Source organism: Pteropus vampyrus, unplaced genomic scaffold (assembly GCF_000151845.1).
Source record: "Pteropus vampyrus isolate Shadow unplaced genomic scaffold, Pvam_2.0 Scaffold20, whole genome shotgun sequence".
Lineage (NCBI taxonomy): Eukaryota > Metazoa > Chordata > Mammalia > Chiroptera > Pteropodidae > Pteropus > Pteropus vampyrus.
In genome coordinates, this window is record NW_011888801.1 from 5,202,606 (window position 1) to 5,228,194 (window position 25,589).

The 25,589-nt window shown below is 47.3% G+C and overlaps 1 pseudogene; it reads right to left on the reverse strand.

Moving 5' to 3' along the window:
• Window positions 1-1,044: 1,044 nt before the first annotated feature.
• On the reverse strand, window positions 1,045-1,625 carry LOC105288890 (annotated as a pseudogene).
• Window positions 1,626-25,589: the final 23,964 nt, after the last annotated feature.

Sequence of the window (25,589 nt, forward strand, 5' to 3'; positions counted from 1 at the left end):
GGGTAAGGAGCTGCCTCATCCCAGTCTCGTCCACATGCTGCTGGGAAGAGGACAGTGGCCACAGTGACCATATAGCCTATGTGCTTGGGGATATTTTTAATTCCATATGCCCTTCTTGTTCCTAGGTGGTACATATCAAATTATAGACCTAGATTCCAGGACAGAACAGTTTCTGTGTATGGAGGACAGAATTGTATAAATCTGAAATAGGGTCACCATTAAAGCAGAAAGAAGCCCATGCCTTGTGCAGATTTTAGGTTCCAGACCTTGAGATATATTGGTTGAAAGAGGACAAAGAGGGAGGCTCCGAGAGTGGGAAGCAGGCCTGTGTCTCTGAGTTCGTGAAGGTCAGTACCAGAGGGAGAACCTGACAAGGCAAACAATGTTTTCAGTAGATGCTTGTGGACTGGGTGGGTTTGCCCTGAATATCTGAGTCAGAGAGAAGTCAGAGTGGACATTTGTTGTTCTGCTTGCTGAGCCGACCATCTCTGGTAACGATAGCTCTGTTTTCCTTTGGGAATCTACCACTCTCCTGCTCTCCAGCGTGGGAGTTTGACTGGGCTGGCTTCCATCCTTTCTCCAGGAATGATGTGAAACTCAGGCTTGGCCCAGCAAAGTCTAATGGATCAGTTCTAGAATGGGCCAACTTAGGACAATAAGAGTCTGACTTGGGGTTTTTGCTAGAACTCTCTTTGAGTGTTTTCTTTTCTTTTCCTTTTTCCTCAATAAGAGTACATTCTTCAATTTGACTGTATTTGAATAAGAATTTCACACAAATAGAATATGGATCATATATTTTAACTCAAGAAAGCAAGGAAGGAATATTTTACATTACAAAGACCAGACATTCGGTTGGTTCAATCGTGATGACCTACCTTTCCAAACAAATATTTACTTTTTATATTTATTACAAATGTTGCAATCAGTTCCGTATTTGCCAACAATCCTATGCAGTTCTAACATTTAATAGTGTGAAGAACACTTACCTGTTTTGAAAATGATGTGTGATGTGGTCTTCCTTTTGGAGGACCAGAAGCGACTGAATTACTGTCTGCTCTTTAACGTTTCAACTAACCATTCCATGGCCCTCTCAAGGCCAATGCCTTTGGTTGCTGAGGTTTTGAATATTTGCCACTTTTGGTTCTTCTAGACAGGTAACCCAAATGAATTTGCCGTCTTTGAGGGAGTCAAGGCCTGTTCCATGTCCTGCTTATTTGCAAACACCACTAAAATGACTCTTCTCAGTTCTTCTTCCAACATGGCAACTAACTCTGATTTAGAAATGCCAGTTTGGTCCCAGTCACAACTGTCTACTACATAAATGACTGCATCTGTGTTTGAATAATAACATCTCCAATATGGCCTGATACTTGTCTGTCCTCCCAAATCCCAGACTTGGAATTTACGGTTCTTGTATGTTACCATCTCAACATTAAATCCAGTGGCTGCCATCCTTCTTAGGTGGAGCTCTGACCCCATACAGCTGGGGCAGGATACTATTATTTTCATCGAAAAGAATTAGGAATAGTAGTAACAATTTCTCCAACCTGTAATTTGTACAAAATTGTAGTTTTTCCTGCTCCATTTAATCCCAAAATTAAAATACTCATTTCCTGGGTTCCAAACAGACTAGAAAATATACTTGAAAAAAAGCCACCTATGATGAACTGCCTGTTTGCCCTTGTTGATCATCAGAGACAGGCCCCGGCTTTGGCAGCAACTCTTATTTGAGCCCTGGTGTCCCTGCCTCCATTTGCCTTGGCTTCCTGCTCTGGCTTGGAGTAGGTTTCCTTGGAAGCCTGATCCAGCAACTTCCGTGTCAGACACCTGGCGGGGGTGGCAAGAGAGGTTTCTAAGCAGGGGAAACATAACCCTGTTGGTGGCCACATAGCTGCCACCTAAAAAGAACCTGATGAAAATGACTCCCACTATGCCCAAAGCTATACCATCTCTGGCTGCTCGGTACCATAACCCATAAATTCTCTTTTGTACGTAAGCTAGTTTGAGAAGCCTCCAGGGGTAAAGATTCTGCCAGATGACCCAAAGAAACTGGTGCCCCACAGGTTTTTCCTTTTTGTTTTCAAATCCAACACTGAAAGCTTCCGTTATCTTGTCAGGCGTCCCGAGTTGGCTAGAGGAGAGTCAGGCATCTTCCTCAAGTGTTGTATCACGTACGGCCATGTCAGATGGTCCTGGGTACAATCCTGGCTCATACTAGCAGCTCATTAAATCACGTTAATAATCTGACTGCACATGTTTATGGGCTTTTCCATTTCCCATCCATAAAGGCACAATCATCCTGGGGTTCAGTCTAGAGTGTGAGCTTTGGAATCAAACAGATCTTGCTTTTTGTTCTGGCTCTGCCACTTGCTAACAAGGTTTCAGGCAAGTTATTCAACCTCTATAGGCCTTGATTCACCGGGAAAAATATACTTCACCCTCATTGGATGCTTTTGAAGACTGAGAAAATTCACGCAAAGTAAAGCTTAGCACCAAGCCTAGAGTGTTCTATGTGGAAGCTATTATTTCCAGAAAACCCCCAAACAGCCTTTAAAGCTACTAAAGCAATGCCCGGCAATTGTTTATTCCATTGGATTTCCAAATGAGCTGCAGGCTCGTTTCCTTTTTTAAAATTTAATTTAATTTATTTATTTTATTTTTAAAAATCTATTTATTTTAATTAGTTTCAAGTATACAGTGCATTGGTTAGACATCTAGATAGTTCATAAAACAATCCCTTCAATTGCTCCCTTCCTCCTCTGACCCTCCACCTAGCCAATGTATTAATGCTAACTGCACTCCCTATGCTGTGCTCTTCATCCCCATGACCATTCATCAGCTACTAATTTGTACTTCTTTAACCCTTCACCCCATTCTCCCAGCCCCTCAAATCCCCCTCCCCTTTATCTATCACCAAATTGTCCACTATATTTGTGAGTCTATTTTTGATTAGTTTGTTCCTTTTATTTCTTAGATTCCGCATACAAGTGAAATCATATAGTATTTATCTTTTTGTCTGACTTAAATACTTTCTAGGTCCATCAAAGCAATATCTTTTTCCATCCCCTTCCTTTTCATATGTAGGGGTCTTGTTTTCTTATCCTTTCAGCCACTCTATCTTTTGGTTGGAATGCTTAATTTTTTTCCATTTGAGGTACTTATTGATAGGAATGTAGTGTTACCATTCTTTATTCCTGTTTTTGATATATGCTTTTCCTTCTTAAAGAAGCCCCTCCAACATTTCCTGTAATACTGGCTTGGTGGTGATAAATTCCTTTAACTTATTTTTGTCTGGGAAGCTCTTTATTTGTCCTTCAACTCTAAAAGATAGCTTTGCTGAATAAATTATTCTTGGTTGTATATCCCAGGTCTTTATCCTGTCGAATATTTTTTGCCAAACCCTTCTGTCCTGCATAGTTTCTTTTGAGAAATCAGCTGCCAGTCTTATGGGAGTACCCTTGTAGGTAACTATCTGTTTTTCTCTTGCTGCTTTTAATATTCTTTTTTTGTATTTAACCTTCGGTATTTTAATTATGATGTGTCTTGGTGTGAGCCTTTTTTGGATTCCTGTTTTTTTTGGATTCTCTGAGCTTCCTGGGATTTTATGTCCATTTCTTTCACCAGGTTAGGGAAGTTTTCCATCATTATTTCTTCGAACAGCTGTTCAACATCTTGTTTTCCTTAAGGTATGCTGATCAGACAGATATTTTCATCCTTAATAGTGTCCCATATGCTCTTTAAATTATTTTTATAGTCTTGGCACCTTATCTCTTGCCATTCTGATTGTGTGTCCTTGGCTTTCCCGCCCTCTAGATAGGGCATTTGATTCTTTTCTTTATTCACTTTGTTTATTCCTTTGTTTGTGTTCTTCATTTCAGACTGGTTCCCTTTTATATTTTCCATTTCTATTTTTATGTTTTTTATCTCCTTGTTGAAGTTCTCACTGAATTTATCTACACTTCCCAAAAGTTCATTGAGCATCTTTATAACCAGTGTTTTGAACTCTGCATCTGTTAGATTACTTGACTCCATTATATCTAGAGCTCTGTTCCATTCTCTCATCTCGTTTCTGCTTCTTTGTCTTCCCATTTTGGCTGTCTTCACGTGTCCATTACTGTGTACTAAGCAAAGCTCCTAAGTCTCTCGGTCTTATTAGTGTAGATTTGTGAAGTAGGTGACCAGTGGCACAGTCCTCAGCTACAGGCCAAATTTAGCCCAATGCCTCTGGCACTCCAGGGCCATCTGTTAAGATTCAGCAAGCAATCCCCAGATGCTGTGCTTATAGTTGCCTCAAAAGGCCACACCAGAAACCAAGGCCAGCTGCCTCTAGTGTGAATCTAGGCACTGTTCAGCAAGGAGCACCTGACTCACTGAGGATATACTTGGGTGTGGCTTGGATGTGGCCCCAAGTTGGAGGAGGCGGAGTTTCAGGGAATCCTCTGGGCGGAGCGACCTCTGTTATCTAGTTTGATGATGTCTTGGCTATGGTGGCGCTGTCTCTGTGCACTGGGTAGGGGGGAGGACTCAACGGGGAACAATGGACACCATTGGCTCTTCCTTACAGGGTGAGTTTCACCTTGGGCCTCACTCTGACAACGTCTCCCTGTAAGTCCCTGGTGCCCCCTGCATGCAGCCGAATTGCACTGGTGCTTAGAGTGAGCAGGTCTGTCACTGCAAAAATCTGCTTGTGGACGTGGCCCTTTTAAGAGACATCTACAGCTGCCCTTGCCGCAGCCTCCGTCTCACTTAGTGGCTCGAGACCAGGCAGCTCCACGTCCTCGCGCCGTCCTACCTTCTGCCATTGCAAGGTGCTTTCTTGGACTTCTCTGTAGCTGTATGGCTTGTTCATCTAGATCCCAGGCTATTTTTCCTTGCTGCTGCTCTTTGTTTCCATCACAACTTTGATTTGGTCACCAGAGGGATAAACAGAGCCTCTATCATCTACGCCATTTTTTTCTCTCTCTAGCTGAACCACCTTGGCTTTCTGGGCCAGTCTCTTGAACTACCCTGGCTTTCTGGGCTAGTCTTCTTTTGAGACCTCAAGAGTTCTAGACTAGATCTTAAGACATCCTTGCTACTGGGCACTCTCTGGTGTGCTGTCTGATTCTAGTAGCTAGGGCTTGCCTTCTTCATGAGATAGGCCTCACTGTTTTACTAACTTGGTCCTTCCTTTGGTCTCCTAAGCCCAGGACCCTACCCAGCTAACCTGAGGAGAGACCTCATTTCACTCTATTTTTCTCCCAGGGCTTGGAGGCTAGCCCCTGCCAGTAGCTTCTAGACCTCCATGCTGATGAGAAATGGTGTGGCCCCACGGCTGGGAAACACTGGCTGGGTTCAGGATTCATCCCAACTCTGTTTCTTACCAGCTGTGTAACTCTGAGTGAGTTTTTTTTTTTTTCTCAGAGTCTCAGCTTCTTCATCTATAAAACAGAGATAATGATAATACCAAACTGTGGGATAATTGTAAACAGAGGTTATGGAAAAATATCAACAATCTGCACTTTATGAACACTTGCCATTAGCTAGCACTAGAGTGGCCTCAGGCACTAACCTTTAGTAGCATGGGGGAGGAGCTGGGTGGCTAGAGAAAGGAAGACACACATGAGCTTGAGACAGCAGCTATTTACCAACCAAAATGAAAATAATTCAATATTTTAACAATTGGCATGCCATATAGGTGTGCGCTGCCTAGATTGGTATATAATAAACATGAGGTGTCTAGCATGGTGCCAGGTAGGAAGTGTTTGATTTAGAGTAGCAATTACCAGTAGTGTGCTGGTAAATGCTAGTAAACACTGGCCTTTCAAAAAAAAGAAAGAAAAGAAGCCCAAATTTTTAGTGTTTGCCAATTTCATGGTATAAATATTATCAACATGAATAATTTCAAGAGCTATGCAATAGGTGCTATAAAGAATTTCCATCATACAGATACAATAGATGTGAATAAACTCAACAATACAGATAATAGTAAGATGTAGTAAGATAATTAAGAAATAAAGTTTTGAGTACTTTTAATCTGTTCTTAATATAATTCATTTAGTTGTGAGTTTGTATAATTTAATTTTTAATAATGGCTATGTTTAATTACTTGTAGAGTTTCTGAAAATTTAATAATTGCCATTTGAGAACGGTGTGAGCCATCTCCAGCACACCTTTGAAAGAGAAAGGCTATTACGGCTGTCAGTCTACCTGCCTGATCTCTGCCTATTTCTCTTTCTGAGATTTCAGGTCATTCTCTTGCCTATTACCTGTACTTGTCCCTACCTGATGCTCTTTACTGGCCATTCTCACTTACTGCCACTCCTGTTTACCTATGAATTTTCTATTCCTGGTAGCTGGGATAGGTATGTGCCTCACCCTACAGGACATGCTTGATTCCAGATCTCTTCCCCTCTCTGGCCAGCCCACCACCTCCTTGACCTCCAGCTTCCCTCCTGGCCTAGGCTCTGATGGGACAATGATAATTGGAGAGGAGAATATAGTGCCTTTTAGGGTGTAAAAGCAGAGAAATATTGCATTTCTTCTTAGGGTTAGAGGGAACCACCTATAGAGGATTGTTTGCTCATGATTGCCAGACGACATGTACCCCTTTACACTTGGCTGCTGTCCTTAGCATTTCTGTTGGGAAAAGGTGCTTGGCAAATTAATGCACAGAAAATGCACAGAAATCTCTTCTGCCAAATTCAGTTCTCCAACCAGTGACAAACGCTCACCCCTGGCCTGTGCAAGCAAAAACAGAACACAAACCCAGTAGCGGGAGCTGTGGCATCAGGATGGGGAATTTACAGCCCTTTGAAACCCTGCATGTCTGTACTTCACAAAGTTATCAAATGCATTAAAAGGCCAAGGAGAAGATGGGACTTACTAAAGGAAGAATAGATGCTGCCCAGGAAGGGGTGCCCTGTTTGGTTCCAGACTTTGTCAAAAGGCAGATCTGTCATCAAGCTTTTATCTCAGGGAAACCTGCTCAAAAGAGTCAGATGTCTGAGAGAGGTTCAGGGAGGGGGGACACTGTTAGCAGACAGGGCTGTCCTTTGTATGTTTCAAGGATGAGGAGAAAAAAAGGGAGAAGAAAGCTAGACTTGGGAGACAGTGGTACTCAGTGGAGAGAAGTAACACTTTGGAGGCAAACTGACTTGGTTCATGTTTAGGCCCCACCCCTTTCTATTTGTGTGATCTTGGCTAAGTAGGTCCCATCTCTGAGCCTTGGGTTCCTCATCTATGAAAATAGGAAGAGTGGTATTACACCAGATGCTGCTGGTGCTTTGTCTGTATCTCTCGGCTCTGACCATTCCTATCCACTTCACCCTAGCTGTGTCTGTTGCTAGTACCTGGGAATATTTGTCTAAGGGCTTTTGGGTTCATCTGAGGACACACGTGACATGGGCCAGATGTGGTGGGGAGTTAATGCCCTGGGAACAAAACTCAATCTGTGACTGACAGGAGTTAAGGACAAATCTCCAAGCTCCCTGACCCCTCAATGGGATGACTGAGGTGTGCTCTGTACATCTCCAGAGTGCCCAGTGGGTAGAGCCTTGCTGCCCACAGTAGTGGAGTCTCCACTATATACCTTCTGCTGGCTTCTGTCTCTTCTTTGTCTCCCTTTCCCTCTCCCCAACTGGTGCTTCCTGGGATGACATACCAAATAAACTGCTTGCCCTTGAATCCTTGTCTCAGAGACTCCTCTTGGGGAAATTTTGAGAGTTAAATGAAAAGACACCAAAAATGTTCCACGAAGAACAAAGTACACAGCAACAGCACTAGTAGTAACTGAGTAGATGTAGGTCTCTTTCTCTCTCCATCTTCCTATCTCTTTCTCAGGAAGCACCTGACACAGTGAAAACCTCATCTCTCAGGATCCCTTGATGTTTGCCTGGCAGACATTTGAGTTACCTGCAAGTGAGAGAGCGGGCGAGTGGCTACCTGCAAAGCTGTCTCCCTGCGCTCCATAATCTGAACCTCGGGAGGGTGTGAAACTCCTCACACATGGGGTACAAGTGGAGCCTCTGGGAGTTCTTTTGGGGGCTAAACAGACTCAAGGATTAATTAGCTAATGCCTGTGGAGTGCCTCAGAAATGTCAAGTGCCAAGTGTGAAGTGCCATCACTTGAGATGGTTTCCCTCCTTAAGCCCTCCATGAAAGATGTGTCGACTATCACATGTAGAAGAGCTATTGCTGAGCCTCCAGTTGGGGCTCTTAACCAGGCAAATATTTATGGTCTGCATTAAGTGTTCAGGGCCTCACAGGCCCCTTGAGACTGGAGTTCAGAGCTTGGCCCCAGGCCCATTGGACAGTGATTGGGGAGTGTTGGTGGGCTGGTGGCTCCTTTCTGGTGTCCCCTTGGGAATTATGCTGCCCAGTATCCTCCAGATTCAGACCCCTCTTGCCCATGCAAGCTCTTCTAGTGCCCTCTAACCCAAAGAGCTAAGCCCTGAAGTTACTCATTGGTCTTGATTGATAAATTATCTGGAGCTTGGGTCTGAAATCATCTTCTCTCCCAAACCTGTTCTTCCTCCTCCTTCTGGGGGTGGCACCATCATCCTTCCTGACGTTGCAGCCATCTTTGATCATTACCCCTAGTGGCCAACCACCAGTTCAATTCTTTCTCTGTACCATCTCCTTTACTCACCACCATTGCCCTGGTTCAGGCTGTCATGGTCTCCCCTGGTCTACTGTTTCTGTCTCCTGGCCACTCTCCTAGCTTCCAGTCTGCTCTCCATGTAGCTGGGGGAGGCTCATTCTGAAACCCAGTTATAATGGAATCCCTCCCCTCAATGAATATTCGATGGCTCCCATTGCTTACAGAATAAAACCCATACTATTCTGTCTGCCTGGGGCTCATCATGATTGGGCCTTAATCAACTTCTCTCACCTTTTTCCCCAACGCTCTCCTTTTCTGTTCCCACTGCTCTAGCCAGCGTGAACTTCTCTGGAGCTTGGGACCACTCACCCAACAGACCATCTAAGTCCTCCCAGTTTCTGCATTTACTACCATGTTTGCTCTCTCTGAGGCACCCCACTCTTTTGGTGGGGAGGGGTACTCTTTCTCTACCTCCACTTGTATGTTTAGAGAAGAGATCAAATACCACCTCTTTCTTTTCTCACCTCCCATGGCAGTCTGATCCATGTCCTACAGAGGATTTTGATTTTGTATTACAGTGATGAGTTAGAAAGTCAGCCTTATGCCTCCTATAGTAATGCTGTGCCTGTGAAGATGTTTTTGACAGCAAGTCTGGTGCCGTAATATAGTGATCCCTCTATCAATAGAGAAGACAGTTGCATGTAGCCCCAGATTGCCTGCTCCCTGGTTGTTATTGAACTGAATGTGTATATGAGCTTGTCTTTTCTCCCAGCCCTCAAGGAGCTCGTTGTACCAAGTATTTTTTCTTAGTGCTGGCAAATATTATTTGTTCAATACTTGTTGAAATGATATAAACTTGTGGCTTCAGAGACCTCCAGGTATGTTATTAAGAGGTGGCATCTCTTCAGTAGGATAAATTTTATAAGGTAAGTTGATGGAATATCATGACCAATTTGTGATTCCACGGGAAAGGTCTGCTTGAAGCATTCCCGCAGTCCCTTCCAGGTCCTGGGATCTTCACGTGCCATTGCCTGGAGATGCCCTCTGCTGTGAGGGCTTGTATCAGGAAGGTAGGATTTGGAGACTGAGGCCCCTGAAGTATAGGAACCAACTGTCTGTCTGGGCAGGGAACTTAGGCAGTGGAATCATTTCCTCAGCTGCACAGAGTGGATCTCTTCTCTAAACATACAAGTGGAGGTAGAGAAAGAGTACCCCTCCCCACCAAAAGAGTGGGGTGCCTCAGAGAGAGCAAACATGGTAGTAAATGCAGAAACTGGGAGGACTTAGATGGTCTGTTGGGTGAGTGGTCCCAAGCTCCAGAGAAGTTCACGCTGGCCAGACGATGCCCCTAGACAATTATAAAATTGTCTAGGGGCATCGTCTGGCCTTACTCGGTTGAGTGGCAGGGGTGGCGAAGAGGTGAGATCCAGCAGGCTACATAGGATCATTTCCCTTACTTCTGGAAAGGGGATCATCGGTTAGCCCAGATGATACCCTGTTAGATGACAGGGTATCTGAAGATTTTGGGCCCAGTCTTGGTTTCTCTTCTCTCCTCCCCTCTCTTCCCCTTTTCTCTTGCTTCTCCTTTCCTCTCCTTTTCTCTTTTCTCAAAACATAATGGGATACCTTGCTCAGTATAATTTGTCTGGTCCCAGGAACACCCCTTCACAACTCCAGGGCTCTATATGATGGTGCCCCTGGAGCTGAGATATGCAGTAGCCCTGTCAGTTCCTGACTTTGTCATTTGGAAGCCTGCTGAGCAGATAAGGTCCCTGATAGCTTTTGTTTGACCTTCCATGTTACAAGAAATTGAGCTAACCTTTTAAAATGTCTGATTTCTTTTTTAAAAATTAGAGACCTCACAAGACTGGGCTTCTTATTCCAACAAGTTGGAGCTGAGTAGTGGTTGCTGCTTTAGAAAGGTCAGGTGGGCACCAATGTGCCATGGGTATCACCTAGATTCTTTTACTCATTTACTGTCTTGACCTGTGACCCAGTTATAGGTCACAGTCAAGGAGAATGTCACTGGTACAGTGAAGGACCCTTCACTATCAATAAGCGAAGCCAGAACAATGGTGTGTGTATCCAAATCACAGAATGTTAGAATTGGAAAAGCCTTTCTGGAACTTTGTTCCCATTTCTCTTATTTGCTGACACAGACTTGGGACTCAGAGCTGAGGCCACCTGGTAAGTTGATGGCCAGACTGAGACCAAAACCCAGGTCTCCTTGCCCACAGCCAGGAGTCTTTTCCAGTTAGAGTGCTCTTGTCTTCCTTTCTTTTGCATCCCTCATTTCACAGCCATCAGATCCATTGCAGACCTGTGTAGGAACCGAGGGAAGCTTGTGATGGGGAGGGATGAGAAATAAAGGGCAGGGGAGGGCTAGGGCTGCTCAGGATGAAAGCTGAATGCAAGGGCGTTCAAAAGCCACTGGGCACTGAGCGAATTAAGCCATGCCTGTCTCGGTTGCCCGGGTACTCTTTATGCATCGCATAATGCCATTGTTCAGCCAAAGCCAGGGGCCAGAATGAGCACTGTCATTGCAGGTAGGCAGGAAGCGTGGCTCGGCAGAAAGAGAGGGAGCAGGAGAGGCTGGAATATTCCAGCTTGAAAACAGCAGCTGTATAATAAAGCCAGTCTGGTCGTCTCTGGGCCCTGCTGTCCCTTATCCTCGCCTCAAAGTAGCAGCATGAATCAGTTCACTGCGGCAATGGCCCAGGCGATGTGACTTGCATCCCCATCAGCTACCTGATTGCGGTCCCTGGATGCACAAGGCGCTGGATGTGCCTGGCATACCAAACCGCCTGCCCCTGTGCTGCAGCTGCCAGTAACGAAGATCACCAGCCCCGTGTGGCCCTGCAGACAGAGCTGGGCATTCTGCAAGGCCACCACTGGCCTTTTATCTTGTCCAGGGCTCTGGGCCAGTCACTAAGATTCTGGGGCTGCTTTTGATGGGGCCACCAGCCTGTCTCAAAGATGCCCTGACAAGCCCCTCCGGCCCCGGGCAGACAAAGACTTGAAAGGAGAGGAATTGCACACAGTCCAGACGCTGCTGTTACTAATATGTTATTTTGACACACAATTAACTGCAAATTTGCTCTAAGCAAAGAGCTTAGGCCCTTGCAGGATTTGCACGGCACTGTTCAGGCAGAATTTGGTCCTGTGCAAACCTTGCCCTTCTCAAAGGTTGCCTGCTACTCAAGATGATGCCACCCCTCTCAGGGCTGGGCGTGGGTACCGAATAAGAAAAGCATGCATCGGCCCGCCCAGGGCCCAGCACGGGGCCAGGGAAACCATAGCACAAATGGGGAAAGGGTCTGCACAAAACCTTCCAGCAGAGCATGCTGAACAACAAACCTTCCTAAAATGGTGGCGCTTATCCTCCACTGACAAAAGACTGATTGGAGCTTTCCCTGGAGGTGGGATGAAGCGAGCACATTGCCTTTTATCTCCCCTTCGCTTTGAGAGGGGCGACAACTGGTGCAGAGCATGGTGGGGAGCCCTGGAGAAGACGCTCGCCAATGAAAGGCATAATCTCCAGCTCCCTAAACCAGGAGAGGAGGAGGCTTTTATCCCCCACCAGCCAGTCTCCCCCCATCCTGGAGGCATCTGAATGGGAGCAGGAGCTCGAAGGAGAGGCTCCTGCAGCTGCACAATGCCACACAATATTGCTTCTCCCCAGGAGCCCAGAGGAGGCCTTGGGCATACAGCATCTTACTTTGAAACCAATCCTCCAATCAGCTATTTAAATAAGAAATATAATCTCATTGAACACTGAGAGCTGTCGGTCTGAGACGCTTCCATTTACAAGGCACTTGAAGAAAGTCCCTAAGCCCCCAGTTTATCAGGACAGCCAGCTTAGGGCTATTTACTGGGGGAGAGAGAGGTGCTGGAGAGGAAGGAAAGCGAATTGAAGTTGGCAGTTAGAAATCCAGGCGGCCAGCAGCTCAAGGGGCAAACCTGCCCCCACATGCCGGTGTTCTAAACAGGGGAGGTGGGGGTCTGCGCGCTTTCAGAAACCCACCATACAGCCAAGGTGATGCTGTCAAGTTGTGGTTGGTGGGAGGGTGTGTGTGATGGTGACCACCAGTACCCAAGAGGGCTTCCTGGCAGCCCAAACCTTGCCTGTCACTTTTGGTAATATTTCCTTTGGAAACAAAATCTTCCAAAAGTAGACTTTTCAAGTGCCTACCAAGTTTATCACTGCGGCGTTATAGTTAGAGACCAAGTGGTTGTTAAGGCCCAGTGGAGGAAATTTGCCTAGTAAAAGGGGCCCAGTGAGGAGGAGGGTAGGATGACTTGACTAAACCTTTCCTGAGAGAGCTTATGGTATGCATGGTGTTGCCTCTAGGGCCCGCTGTATTTCTGAGCTTCCAGCCTTATCTCCATGTGCATTCTGGCCACAGACCTGTCTAGAAAGGGAGACCAGAGAGCCTGTGACTGTGGTGAATGGTGTAGGCCCTGGAGGCGATGGGCTCAGTGGGAACCCTGGTTCTGCCACTTACTTTCTAGTCCATGTACGTTTTATTCACATGGATTTTCCTCATCTGAAAAATGGGTTGTACAGATTGACTGAGATAGTGCTTGGCAAGTGTATTGTACCCATGCAGGATGGATATTATTATATCGTTGTAATGGAGTGCCCTGTCTCCACTAATGGCTTGTTGGACATGACCCAGTGCTCTGGTTCTGGCACGTCATTTCTGGTCAACAGCGCTGCTCCACCTTACCTCATCTTATTCTGTTCAATTTTACCTCACTTTATCATGTTCCTCCAAAATATGCAATGCTGATGGTCTGTCCTGTGTGTGTGTGTGGGGGGGCGGTGGCCAGGAAGGAGAATGTCCACTTGAGCTGGAAGGCTGCCGGGAATAGGTGTGGATTGGACTGGGCTTGAGAGGGGGAAGGATTAGGAGAGTAGGGGAACAAGGAGAGTAGACAAAAGTCTTGGAGGTAAGAATGGGCAGAGGGGAAGAATCAAGAAAACCAGCCTTCAGGGAAGGGAGTGGTGGGCAGGTATCATGCTGCGGAAAATGGGGAGAGAGGGGCGGGATGTGATGGAAGCCAGTCCTTTTTTCATTTGTTGCTTTCCACTGTCTGAGCATCATTGCTCATCAGATGATGAATTTGGCTTTCACAGGACCAGAACTGAGAAGGCTCTCTGGGAAAGCTACCCTGAGCCCAGGTATGTGAGTCCCTGTTGGTCACAGGCAGGTGTGGCCCTGACTGTGTGCAAAGAGGAGCCCTGGGGCATTATGGAGACCAAAATCCTCAGTCCAGAGTGAGGAGACCCAGGACCAGAGAGAGCAGGGGACTTACTTGGGGTCACACAACACATTGGCAATAGGGCAGGCCAGCAGCTCATATTACCTAATCTTTGTTTCTTTCCCCTGCTATTAAAGCTAGCTCTGATTGAGCACCAACTGTATTCCAGGTACCATTATAGTTCTTTGTATTTGTTTTCACATTTAATCCTGTAACGTCCCTATAAAATGGGGATTATTATTATTATCCCCATTTTAGAGAAAAAGAAGCTGAGGCCTGGAGTGGTTATGACTCTTGCTGAGGTCACACAGCCAGGAAGAGGTGAGCTCAGGTATCTGGCACTGGAGCAACTTTCTGCCTTCTTGCATTCGAGGGAGCTTGGCCCAGTTTCCTTCCCTTTCCTGAAGGACCGTGTCCTTGTCAGAGATGAGGAAAGGAGATCTCAGCTTCATTTGATATTCTCTCCTTCCTCGGCAAAGCACCTAAGTGCCTTTGGTGCTCCCAGAACGTCAGGGAACATCAGCAAGGCAAGAGAGGAGGGCCCTAAACCCGCACCCTGCGGTGCGGGAAGGGCTGGCTCACTTGGCTGACTTCCATTAAACATTTGACGCATCACGGAACTGCCGAAAGCCATCCATCACACCACTCGCCTCTGTCTGCCTTCCCAACTTACTCCCAGAGAGGGGATGTCAGCCAGCATTTGCTTGCACTTGGGAAGCAGAGGGCGGGAGAGGGGACAACACCTGGTCATGGCCACATGCCTGTGGGATGTCCCCTCTCCCTATTCACAGACCCAAGAAGGAGCTTCAGGGTTGACAGAGTCATTATAATAATAACAAGAACACCATTTACTGAATGCTTTGTGTGTTCTGGATACACCTAGACTCCTTACATATCTTATCTCATTGAACCCCATGACCACCAACAGGTACAGTATCACTTCATAGATGCATAACCTGGCATTCGAGAAGGTTTGGTCACTTGCCCATGGTCACTCTGAAGATGCTAGAGCCAACTGAACCCAGATGTGTGAGTCGAAGCCTCTGTGGGGAGGACAGGTACTCAGTAGAAGGGTAGAGCTGGAGGGTCACAGTGCACTTGGTGGTCAGTGCCCTGCAGGGAACCGGTCAGAGAAGGTCTGAGGACCCCTGCACAGGAAGGGCAAAAGGACAGCTGTCAACAGGTAGCAGGGTCCTGTCCCTCCCTCCACCCAGTTATGCCAGAGAGCTCCCAATCTCTCAGCTCTCCCTGCTAACTGTCCTTTAATCCAAAATACAGTCCCCTTTCTCACGTCATGACCAGCTCATAGGGTACCGCCCCAGCCTCTTATTTGTCTCTGGCCTCATCTTGCCAGTATCCAGTTTCTTCTCCCCACTGTAGGCAGGACTTTTCTGTATCCTATGTCTGCTCCCTCATGTCCTCACTTGGGATAAAGCCCTCACGCCTGACTCACAGAGCCACTCACCTCTCCAGGCCCCTTCTGCCCTCACACCTGCTCATTTGGCCTGCCTGCTTATGCTGGGGTCTCTGCTCCTGCTTTGCTCTTGGCAGGAGCACAGCCTTGCACCTATTGTCCAGCTAGTTCCTCTAGCTCATCATTCAGACCTCAATCTGGATGGAATTTCTCTCAGAGAGCCTTTCCTGATATGCCAGGCTGGGCTACGCTGCACTTTTATGTGCTTCCCTCCGCTATGGAACAAACCACACTGTCCCCAGTTGCTTCCCTGCTTGCCTGCACCCTCTATTGACTGTCGGATCTGGGGAGGCAGTGAGTATGTTCCCCTCATGGCTGTTTGCCCGTGGTTGAACATGGAGCCTGCTCCAGAGCAGGCACTACATAATGAATGACCGATGTGAAGAATTAATGAATGATGCCAGATAAGGCTAAGACAGGCCCCGAAGGTGTGGCAGGGGTCAGGGACTCAGATCTAGGGGCCATCCAGCAGGAAGAAGCAGTGTGATGTTTGAGGTTTGAACACCTGGGATTAAAATCAGACCCCACTGCTTACAAGCTATGTGTCCTCTGGCTTAGCTTCTCCAAGCCTCCGTTTTTTCACATGCAACACAGGGATAATAGTAACTTCTTCACTGGAAACTTGTGGAGACAAGTCCCGGAGATAATGCATGTGCAGCGCTGAGCCATGTGCTGAGCCCAGAAGAGGAAAAGGTAGGGTTCCTTCTTGAGACTGAGCAGAGAGCCCAGGCATCCGTCTTAGGCACAGGCCAGCGCCAGGCTAGAGCTTCTTTGAGACCTGAAGGTGGGGCTGGTGGGGCTGGTGGGGCTAGGCGCTGCAGTCAGGAGGGCTGTGAGACCTGGATTCATGCGGAGTAAAAGGCAGGGCAGTTCCTAGCTGCCCCTCCCCTGTCCTGCTGACCCTGGACTCCCACCCTTAGCTCATCCGTCCTTTGGACTTAGCCAAAGTTAGAACTGGCAGACACTGAAATATTACTGATGTGGTGAGGTGGAAGCCCAGGGAGTGAGGGTTTGGAATGCTGAGTGTGGATGTGAGGGAGGTGGGATGTGGGGAGGGGAGCAGACCACCATTCATTAGTTATCCCTATTGTGAGGCAGACACTTTTAATCTTACTCAAAATGGTGATTAGAGCACTGGCTTTAATGTCAGACAGGTGCTTCTAGTTCTGGGTGTGTGACCATGGGCATATTGTGCAAAATATGTATAAAATAGCACCTCCTTGACCGTTGCAGTGAGCTTAGGTGACACAGTGCAGAGGAAAAACCCAGCGTTCCTAAGTTTGAACCTACTATGGAGGCTTTGGAAAGCCTTGCTAGTAGGTATTATTATCTCCGTCTCCAGATGAGGACATTAGGCCCAGGGCAATGAAGTGAGGAGCCCAGAGCCACACAGTCACTAGGGGCCAGAGGGACGGATAACCTGGTCCAGGCTCCATGCTGAGGAGTTTGGCCTCCAGAGTCAGTAGGGGACTGCATATGGCAAATAGTATTTTCCTCATTGCCTTCATGTTGTGTTTCTTAATTTAAAATGAGAAATTCTGTATCTGGTGCCTCATCAATCATTTTTGTGAGCTCAGCTCTGTGGAAAGCATGGAAAACATTTATATTTGTGGCTCAAACTGCCAAAAATGTAAAACAATTTAAATAATATTAACATTTTAACAGCCTCCATTCATGGTTCTGTGAAATTAACCATTATCTCTTAGAGTGTTTGTTAAAATTCAGCAGTGGATAAGTGGTAAGGCCCCATATGTGGCCATGTTTGAGAGGCTGGGCAAGGTGTCCCCGTGGCCAAAGTGAACTCCCCTGCCCATACTTCTGCTAAGGTGGCAGCCCCCTGCTGTGGGATCTGTGGTTCCTGGTGCCTCAGGAAAAGACCTCCCAACATGACTGGGTGCTGAAGGCACAGAGATGAACTTGACACAGATTCTGCCCTCAAGAGATTCTGATGGTGAGGGAGGTAACTTAGATGGGATATGTGTATACATGAGTAGGGAGTGCCTGTGTCCTGGGCGCACTAAAGAGGGAATCAGGATCACTTCCTGGAGGAGGCAGCATCTGCACTGATGTTTTGCACCAGGCAGTCACTGAACAAGAGAACAGATCATCTCTAAGGCCTGGCTTTGCTTTAGACTTCAAGAACCAAAGACCGTCTGTAGTTTTCCCTGATGGTGAAGAAGGGGTTCCAGAGGAGTGGTGCTTCTGTCTGCTTCTGTCTAAGCCTCTTGCTCCAATCTGGGAGGGAGATGCAGGTGAAGGGATGGTTGGGATAGACTCTTCTGGGCAGCTGTGTGGCCCAGAGGTGATGAGCTTAGAAGAGCCAAGAGTCACAGGAAGAATGACATTATTTTCAAAGGGATGGACTTTTTTGATAACTTCAGTAGGGAGATCTGGGCTCTGAGGGCAGATGATATGATTTTTAACCTGTAATCTCCTTATCCATGCTTTTCTATGTTTTACCGCAGGGTCATGATAGAGTTGCCAACAGTGAAGTGGTGAGCTCCCCATCTTTGGGGCGTCAAGCAAATGCTGAGTGACAAGTCAGGGATGCCTACGTGGGACATTTGTCCTGCCATGCTATGGGCCAGGACCTGGGTAGACACCTGAAAGAGAGCCAGACCTGATTTGTTGTGCTCAAGGTTGTTATGGACTGAATTGTGTCCTCTTCACCAAATTCATAGGTTGAAGACCTAAGCCCAATGCAATTGTATTTGGAACTGGGGCCTTTAAGATGGTAATTAAGGTTAAAGACCGTGGGGCTTTAATCTGACAGGACTGGTGTCCAAATAAAAAGAGGAGGAGACACTACAGATCCCTCCGTCCCCGAGAGAGCACAGAGGAGAGGTTGTGTGAGAAGCGAGAAGGGGGCCACCTACCAGTCAGGAAGAGAGCTCTCACCAGAAACCACCCCTAATGCACCTTAACCTTGGACTTCGAGCCTCCAGAACTGTTAGAAAATAAATTTCTATTGTTTAAGCCACTCAGTCTGTTATATACAAAATAACATCAGCCTGAGCTGATTAATATGGTGGGGCTCACAGTTTGGTGAGGAAGACACTAAGGTTGCTGATTACAGTACTGCTTGATATAGGGCAGAATGGAGATCTGCACAGGGAAGAGACACCTGGCTTGGTCAGGTGGGCCCCAGGGGAGGCTCCCTAGAGGAGGCAGTGGTGCTGGAGGCAGGTGCAGAAGGATGAGGAGGAGCCAGTCATTCAGATGGGAGAGAGGAAGCAGGGAGGGGTGTGCCAGATAGAGGGAATAGAACATGACTGTCCTTTAAGCCCCAGTGTGACTATATTTTGAGATGGAGCCTTTAACTGGAACACAGGGTAGGGAGGGATGTGAGGGAGAGAGAGGTTGGGGGACAGGCAAGGCCTACCTACCAGCACAGGCCCTTCTGCATCTTTCAGGGAAGGCCATTTAGAATTCAGTGCTCTCCAGATTCCCTGTCTTCCAGAGGACTCTGCGATTAGTGACTAACTTGCTGTGTGACCTTAGGCAAGTCATTTAACCTCTTTGCACCGCAATTTTCTCATTTGTAAACCAGGGAGAAGGACCCCTGCCCTGCCCACCTCCAGGATGCTTTGTGGACTCAATAAGCTACTGCATGTGAAAGCCCCACAATAGCACATAGAAATGGAAGGCGTTATTATTATGTAACCACCCTGACTCCCATCAGAGAAGCGTAGAGTCAATTGGAGTCTTGAAGGATGTCAGGGAATTGGCTGCTCTCTGAAGCTTGTCATAGAGACCCGTCTTTTCATTGTACTCCTTTCATATCACTGTTGGCTCGATGAAAGTAGGGGAAAGAATCTTTGATATGTCTAAATATTCCGCTCCCACCAAGACGGGAGGAATTCCGTGGAAGAGCTATTATTAGAGGCTGAGCTGGAAGCAGGCGCCTTTGGCGGATCAGAGCTGTCAGCTTGCATAAACAGCCTCCTGCGCTTCAGAGCCGGCCAGGCTGCGGGCCTTGGCAGGGAGTAGGTGCTACAACCCTGCTGGTTGAATTGCAATGGCACTGACCTGAGAGTCAGGAGGAGCTGCTTCTGGTCCCTATTCTGCATCTACATTTTTGGGCAACCCAGGGCCAGTTGCTTACCCTCTCTGAGCCAAGTAAAGACAATATAGTCCTTAGTAACAGAGAGGGCTTTTATGTGCAGGGAAAATCATATGCTGCACAGCACAGAGGTTTGAGCAGGCTGAGAAGTGCTCAAGCACGGGCTGCTGACACCTTGGGTATGTCGAGGCCAGAAAATTTTCTCTTTGGGAAGGGTGCATTAGGATTTGGTTCTTCTTAGACCTGGTATCGGAACTACCTAGGAGTTCGAAAAACCAGATTCCTGGGCACCACTCCAGGACTGTAGAATCTGAATCTCCGGGGGTAAGTCCCTGAACTCTCTTTAGTAAGTTCCCAGGTGTTGTGTATACAAGTGGCCCAGCATCTGGGGCTCCATGCTCCTTTATTTACAAACCCCTGGATAGGATCATCTGTCTGGCTCTGAGGTGCTGTGATTCCATGAGAATAGGGGCGGGACACAGCCAGGTGAATCCAGCCCTTGCTCTGTTTGCTTCCAGGCTACACTTAGCCCTCTAGGAACCTCTAGACCATAAACTGAGCAGATGGTGGACAAACACTGGCTCTTGGCCAGTTTCGGCTGGGGACAGTGTCTTTTATACCAGTTTCACCTAAATTGCCAGGTGGCCAGCTGGCGATCCTTGTAGAGACCAGCTGGAGAAGGCTTCTGAGCTGGAGAATGGGCCACACTGGACTCATTTCCAGTGACTTGTCAAGGTGCCTTTACTTACAGAGAGCCTCAGAGGGATAGGCCCAGAAAGGCCCTGATATACCACCTAAATCTAGCCCATTGTTTCAAAGGTGAAGAAATGGGTTCAGTAGGGCCAAGCCAGTTACTTTAACCAGAACCCTTGTCCTGTTGGATTAATTCTGGTTCACTTAGGACCTGAGTTGACTGAAAGAAGAAAGAGCCTGGTCAGGCATCTACAGCTTAGAATATTTATGTTCTAATGTAGGCCAACATCCTGGGGCAGATTAGAGCCTGTCCCTGGCCTAGCTATAATGGGTATGTTTGATCAGGCTGGCAGAATTTACTCACTTCTCCAGTGTAACAGGTCACAATGCCCTCAGTTTCTGCCTTCCCTCTCACACCATAACAACTGGCATCCCAGTAAGAGTTAGAGCATGGTTCTCTGCCCTGGCTGCCTATTGGAATCCCCACAATATTCTCTTCTCTCAGTCCATTGAAGACACATGAGGAGCTTTTAAAAATCTCCATGCCCAGGCTGCACCCTTGACCAACTAAGTCAGTGTCTTGGGGGTAGACCAAGTATCAGCTGATATCACTTCGTAGCCAAGGGGGAGAACTGCTACTCCAGAGCCGTGGGTCTCAGTCAGGCACAATTTTGTTCCCCAGGGAATGTATGACAATATCTGGAGACATATTTGATTGTTACAACTGGGGGATGCTACTGGCATCCAGTGGGTAGAGATCAGGGATGCTGCTAAACATCCTACAATGCACAGGACAGCCCCTGGCAAAAATGAGTAATCTGGCCCCAGTGTCCAGAGCTAGGATTGCAATTTAGGACTCTTGACTCTTCAAACAGTGATCTTTCTTTAAGAGGGTATTGAAGGGACACACCCATTCCTCAGCTAAGCCTTTTACATCTCAGCTCTGGGTGAATTTTTCTGACCTCTTTAAGGCAGGCTCTAAATGTGTGGTACTTATACTTCGAGTTATATTATTTCATGACTAGAATAACCTAAGGCAGTGGTTTTCAAAAATGTCTCAGACCAGCAGCAGTAGCATCACCCCCTGGGAACTTGTTAGAAATGAAGGTTCTTAGGTCCTGCTCCAGACTTGCTGAATCAGAAACTCTGAGGGTGGGCCTCAGCCATTTCTATTGTACCCAGCCTCCAGGGGATTCTGACACTCTTCTTCTTGAAGTGTGAGAAGCCCTAAGAGATCCTGGAGCCAGTTTGCAAACCCCAGCCCCAGAGAGGCAGTATGACTCGCCAGAGGTTTCTGGCAGTCAGACACAGGACAGAGCTGTGTGAGAGGACAGGAGTCCTCTCACTGTCCAGCCTTTAGTAGCCAGGACTCTAGGCTGGGGCAAGGTGAGATGCACCTGCATTAGCGATGGTAAGCTCAGCTGCTGTAACACAGAGATGCCAAGTTCAGTAGGCCATTGTCATTTCACAGGACACTGTTCTCATCTGTCTGGGAAAAGAACCCAAAACGTTCTCAGTGTGCCAGACTGGAGGTGGCACACATCGCTTTTACCCACTTTCCAGAACTTAGTCACGGGCAAGGGAGTCTGGGAAGTGTCATTCAGCCAGACAGCCATGTGGCCAGCTACCTTCCCATTGTAGCTGCCCCAGTCTCTCTCTTATTTACTGGGTTCCAGCCGCTGGTCTCTCAGTCCATAGAAGACCCAAGTTCTTCTACCTCAGGCCTTTGCAAATGCTGTTCCCTCTGCCCAAAATGCTTTGCTTCCTCTTGGCATGGTTCCTTCTTCTCTGCCACCCTCACTGACCAGCCTATGAGCAGTATGTGCTTTCCCTGTTATTCTGTCTCGGCCACTTGTTTGTTTCCTTTATTGCAACCCAGCTTGAGTTTGCATCTTTGATTACTAAATAGTTTTTAGGCCCACCTATCCCTCTAGCTCTAACCTAGACTAGCAACATAAGCATCACCAGGGAATTTGTTGGAATTACAAATTCCCCAGCTCCTCTCCAGGCCTACTAAATCAGAAAGTCAAGAAATAGTGCCCTATGGGTGGAATCCAGGGGTCTTCAGGTCTCTGGCCTGTCAACGAATCTTCATGGGGTGCTCCTGCTGTGCCTGTTCTGTGGTAAGCTATGTGGAGAATATGTGGGGTAAGATATGAATGTGGGAACTTGTGCAGAGCTGGGGGCGGGCTCGAGATTGAATAACCCACAGGGAGCACGCAGAAGCCATAGGAGACAGGGTGCATTGGGGTGTTACGAGGAACGGAAGAGAGTGGACTGTTAGCACTGGGAGAATGGCCAACGTTGGGTCAGAAGAAATGAGGTGCTCCCACAGCTTCCTGGCCTCAGTTGACACATCTCTAAAATGGGTGATAGTGATGATTCACAGCCTTTTCTGGATCAAATAAAATGATGTGTGAACAATGAGACTCCTAACAGTACATTTTATGGAGGACTTCCTGTGCTCCAAACCTAGGCCAAGTACTGTACATGCTCCGTATGATTGCATCTTTACATCAGCTCTGTGAGCCAGGTTCTAAATTGCTCCCAATTTACAAATAAAGCTGAGGCACAGAGCTCTTAAGTCACTTGACCAGGGGTGATACCAAAACAGTAGCTGGCAGGGCTGGGCTGAGGTGAAGGGATATTAGCGTTCTCAGTCTGTTTGACAGTAGGCTGTGTTCTAATCCTGAGTCGCACTCCCAGCGCAGCCAGCCAGGACAGCAAGGAGAGGCAGCCACAGCAGCCTTTGTTGTGCCTGCTTCTCTGTGCTGCCAGGGCTCATGCAGGATGTGGGCTCGATGTGTGCCTGTCAAGTGGGGTGGAGCTGAGTTAGAAGGAGAGTGTCTTCTTCAGCCTAGCCTCACAGGGTGGTCATTCTGCGCAGTGGAGTGGGAAGTGGCTCTGCCACTGCCAGTCCTGTCCTACCTGCCTCACATGTCTTCCTGGGCAAGGCCCACCTGGCTCTGAGGGTGTGTACCGCTCCTGTGAACCTGTCCGTGACACTGCCCACTGTAAACAGGTCAGGTATGCAGAGGGGCAAGCAGGGCTCTTGCCTTTAGTAGATGCTCTGCTTAGAGTCATTCATTTATTCATTGCTATTCACTCATTCATGCTGTCTTCAGTGTGCTCACTGATCCATGGTGCAAGATGATATAATGTACCCACCCCTACATCTCTGTATAATACTTAGACACACCAATATGTAATAAGAATACAAAATACAGAGGGAGTGTTTGCCTGAGGGTGAGGTATGGATGTGGAATGGGGTGTGGGGGCTGTAGGGAGGCTTCAAGGAGGAGGTGACATTTACCCAGTGCCTTAAAGAACCCTACCTCCCACTCACACCTGTTCTTACCTAAGCCTCCCAATATTCCACACATGCCATGCATACATACATAGCACCAAAACACCAGCCCAGCTCCTGTGCAGTGGCTGAGAGGTTCACCTACATGAGGCGCTTCCTAGGCTCTGGCAGAATCATGGTCAAACTCAACCCCAATTGGATTTCGTTTGGATCACAGTATTTTAAAAATTCTGAACTAGCGACCAACAACTTAAAAGTCAGAAAATGGCATATTAAAAATGCAGAATTTTTGCCTTCTCTAGGAAATGAGAAGTCTCTCCAGTGAATAGCCCATGGCCGGGACTGAGCAGTGGTCTCCCCTTTGGCAGATGCTTGCCCTCCAGTCTTGGACACATTTTGACCCTGCCTGGACCCTGGAGATGGTTGCCTTTTACATCTCTGGTCTCTCTCGCTGGGTCCTGTGGAACTTCCTGGGAGTGGCTGTAAAATACCACTAGTCCTTTTACTCCCTTTTAAGAGAATATATCCGAATGGGAGTGAGAGCTATGTTTGTAAAGAGGTAAATTATTTACAAACATTGGCATTTATTACAAAATGACTCATGATACCCAGGCCACCTGAGTGGGACACCTCATGTGATGTGACATCAGGGCTTGTCTCACAAAACATTGCCACAACCGCATTTGGTTCTGACTCTCACTGGCATTTTGGGGGAAGTTAAAACTCAGTCCAGATGCTGCCCAAACAATCTAGGGAGGAAGCCCACCCAGCCTGCACGGGCAGACTTTCACAGAGAGGACTGACGTGCCCGTGCTTCTACAGCACCCACGCTAACACCTGAAAACCTTAATGGCTTTACTAAAAAACTCTTCAGGTAGAAGCTACATTTTTTTTTTTTTAGTTTTTTTTAGTTTTAGATATATATTTTTAACTTCCTAAATCAGGCAGCAGCTCCCAGCTTTCTGCCCTCAGGAGTAGCTGTAACCAGGAGGAAAGAGGAGTTGTCTGGAAAACTATTCTCACCCTTGGTTTCCTTTCCAAAGCCGTCTTGAGGCAATGATGCGCAGAGTGGGAGGAGGAAGGAAGAGGATAGGACAGTCCCAAGGGAAACATGAAAAGAGAGGAAGGGAGCTTCACTGGCTCCCAAGAGATGTCCCCAGACCAGAGGGGAAAGTGGCTGCAAGTAATGGGGTCCAGCCTCTCCCTACAGAGCCCTCAAGGGATTGAATAGCTGGGTGGTTCGATGCAGTGTTGCACAAGTGGGACCTCCTTGTAGTCAATCAGGGACCTGTGTTCTTTCCATCTTGTAACTCTGCTACCTCCCAGGGCCTCACCGTCCTCTGCTGGTAGATGTGGTAGTGAGGGCTTGGTGGAGGACTGAGTGAAAAGTTTATGAGTCAGCTGGAGCACATCACTTTTACCCACAGTCCATTGGCCAGAACTTAGCCACCTGGCCACACCTATCTACAAGGGACGCTGGGAATATAGATTGGATGTGTGATGATGGGAAAGGGAATGGGGTCTGAAGTAGATTTGTTGTGCCCATTTAAAGAGAAAGAAACGGAGACTCAGAGATTTTAGTGGCCTGCCTAAGCTCAACCAGCTAGTAAGGGGCACAGTCAGAATTCGTATTAGTTTGCTAGAGCTGCCATAACAAAGTATCACAAAAACCGAGTGGCCTGAACAACAGAAATTTCCTGTCTCATAATCTGAAGGCTGGAAGTCCAGGATCAAGGCTAGCCCCCAGAACTGTGAGACAATCTACTTTTGTTGTTGACAGGGTTAGTTCCTTCTGAGGGCCGTAAGAGAGAGTCTGTTTCATGCCTCTCCCTTAGCTTCTGGTAGCCTCAGGTGTTCCTTGGCTTGTAGATAAAATTGTCCCTTGTCTTTACATCATCTTCCCTCTGTGTGTGTCTGTCTCTGTGCTCAATTTTTTCTTTTTATAAGGACACCAGTCATATTGGCTTAGTGCCCACCCCAATGGCCTCGTCTTAACTTAATTATTTACAGGCCTTATTTCCAAATAAGGCCACATCCACAGGACCTTGGGGCTAGGACTTGAATATCTTTTTGTGGGGCACAATTCAATCCATACCAGAATTCAAACCTAGGTTTGTCTGAAGGTGATGAGTACGCCTAGTGGATTCAGGGAGGGCTTCCCCAAGAGAGTGATGTTTAATCTGGGCCTTGACAATACATCAGGATT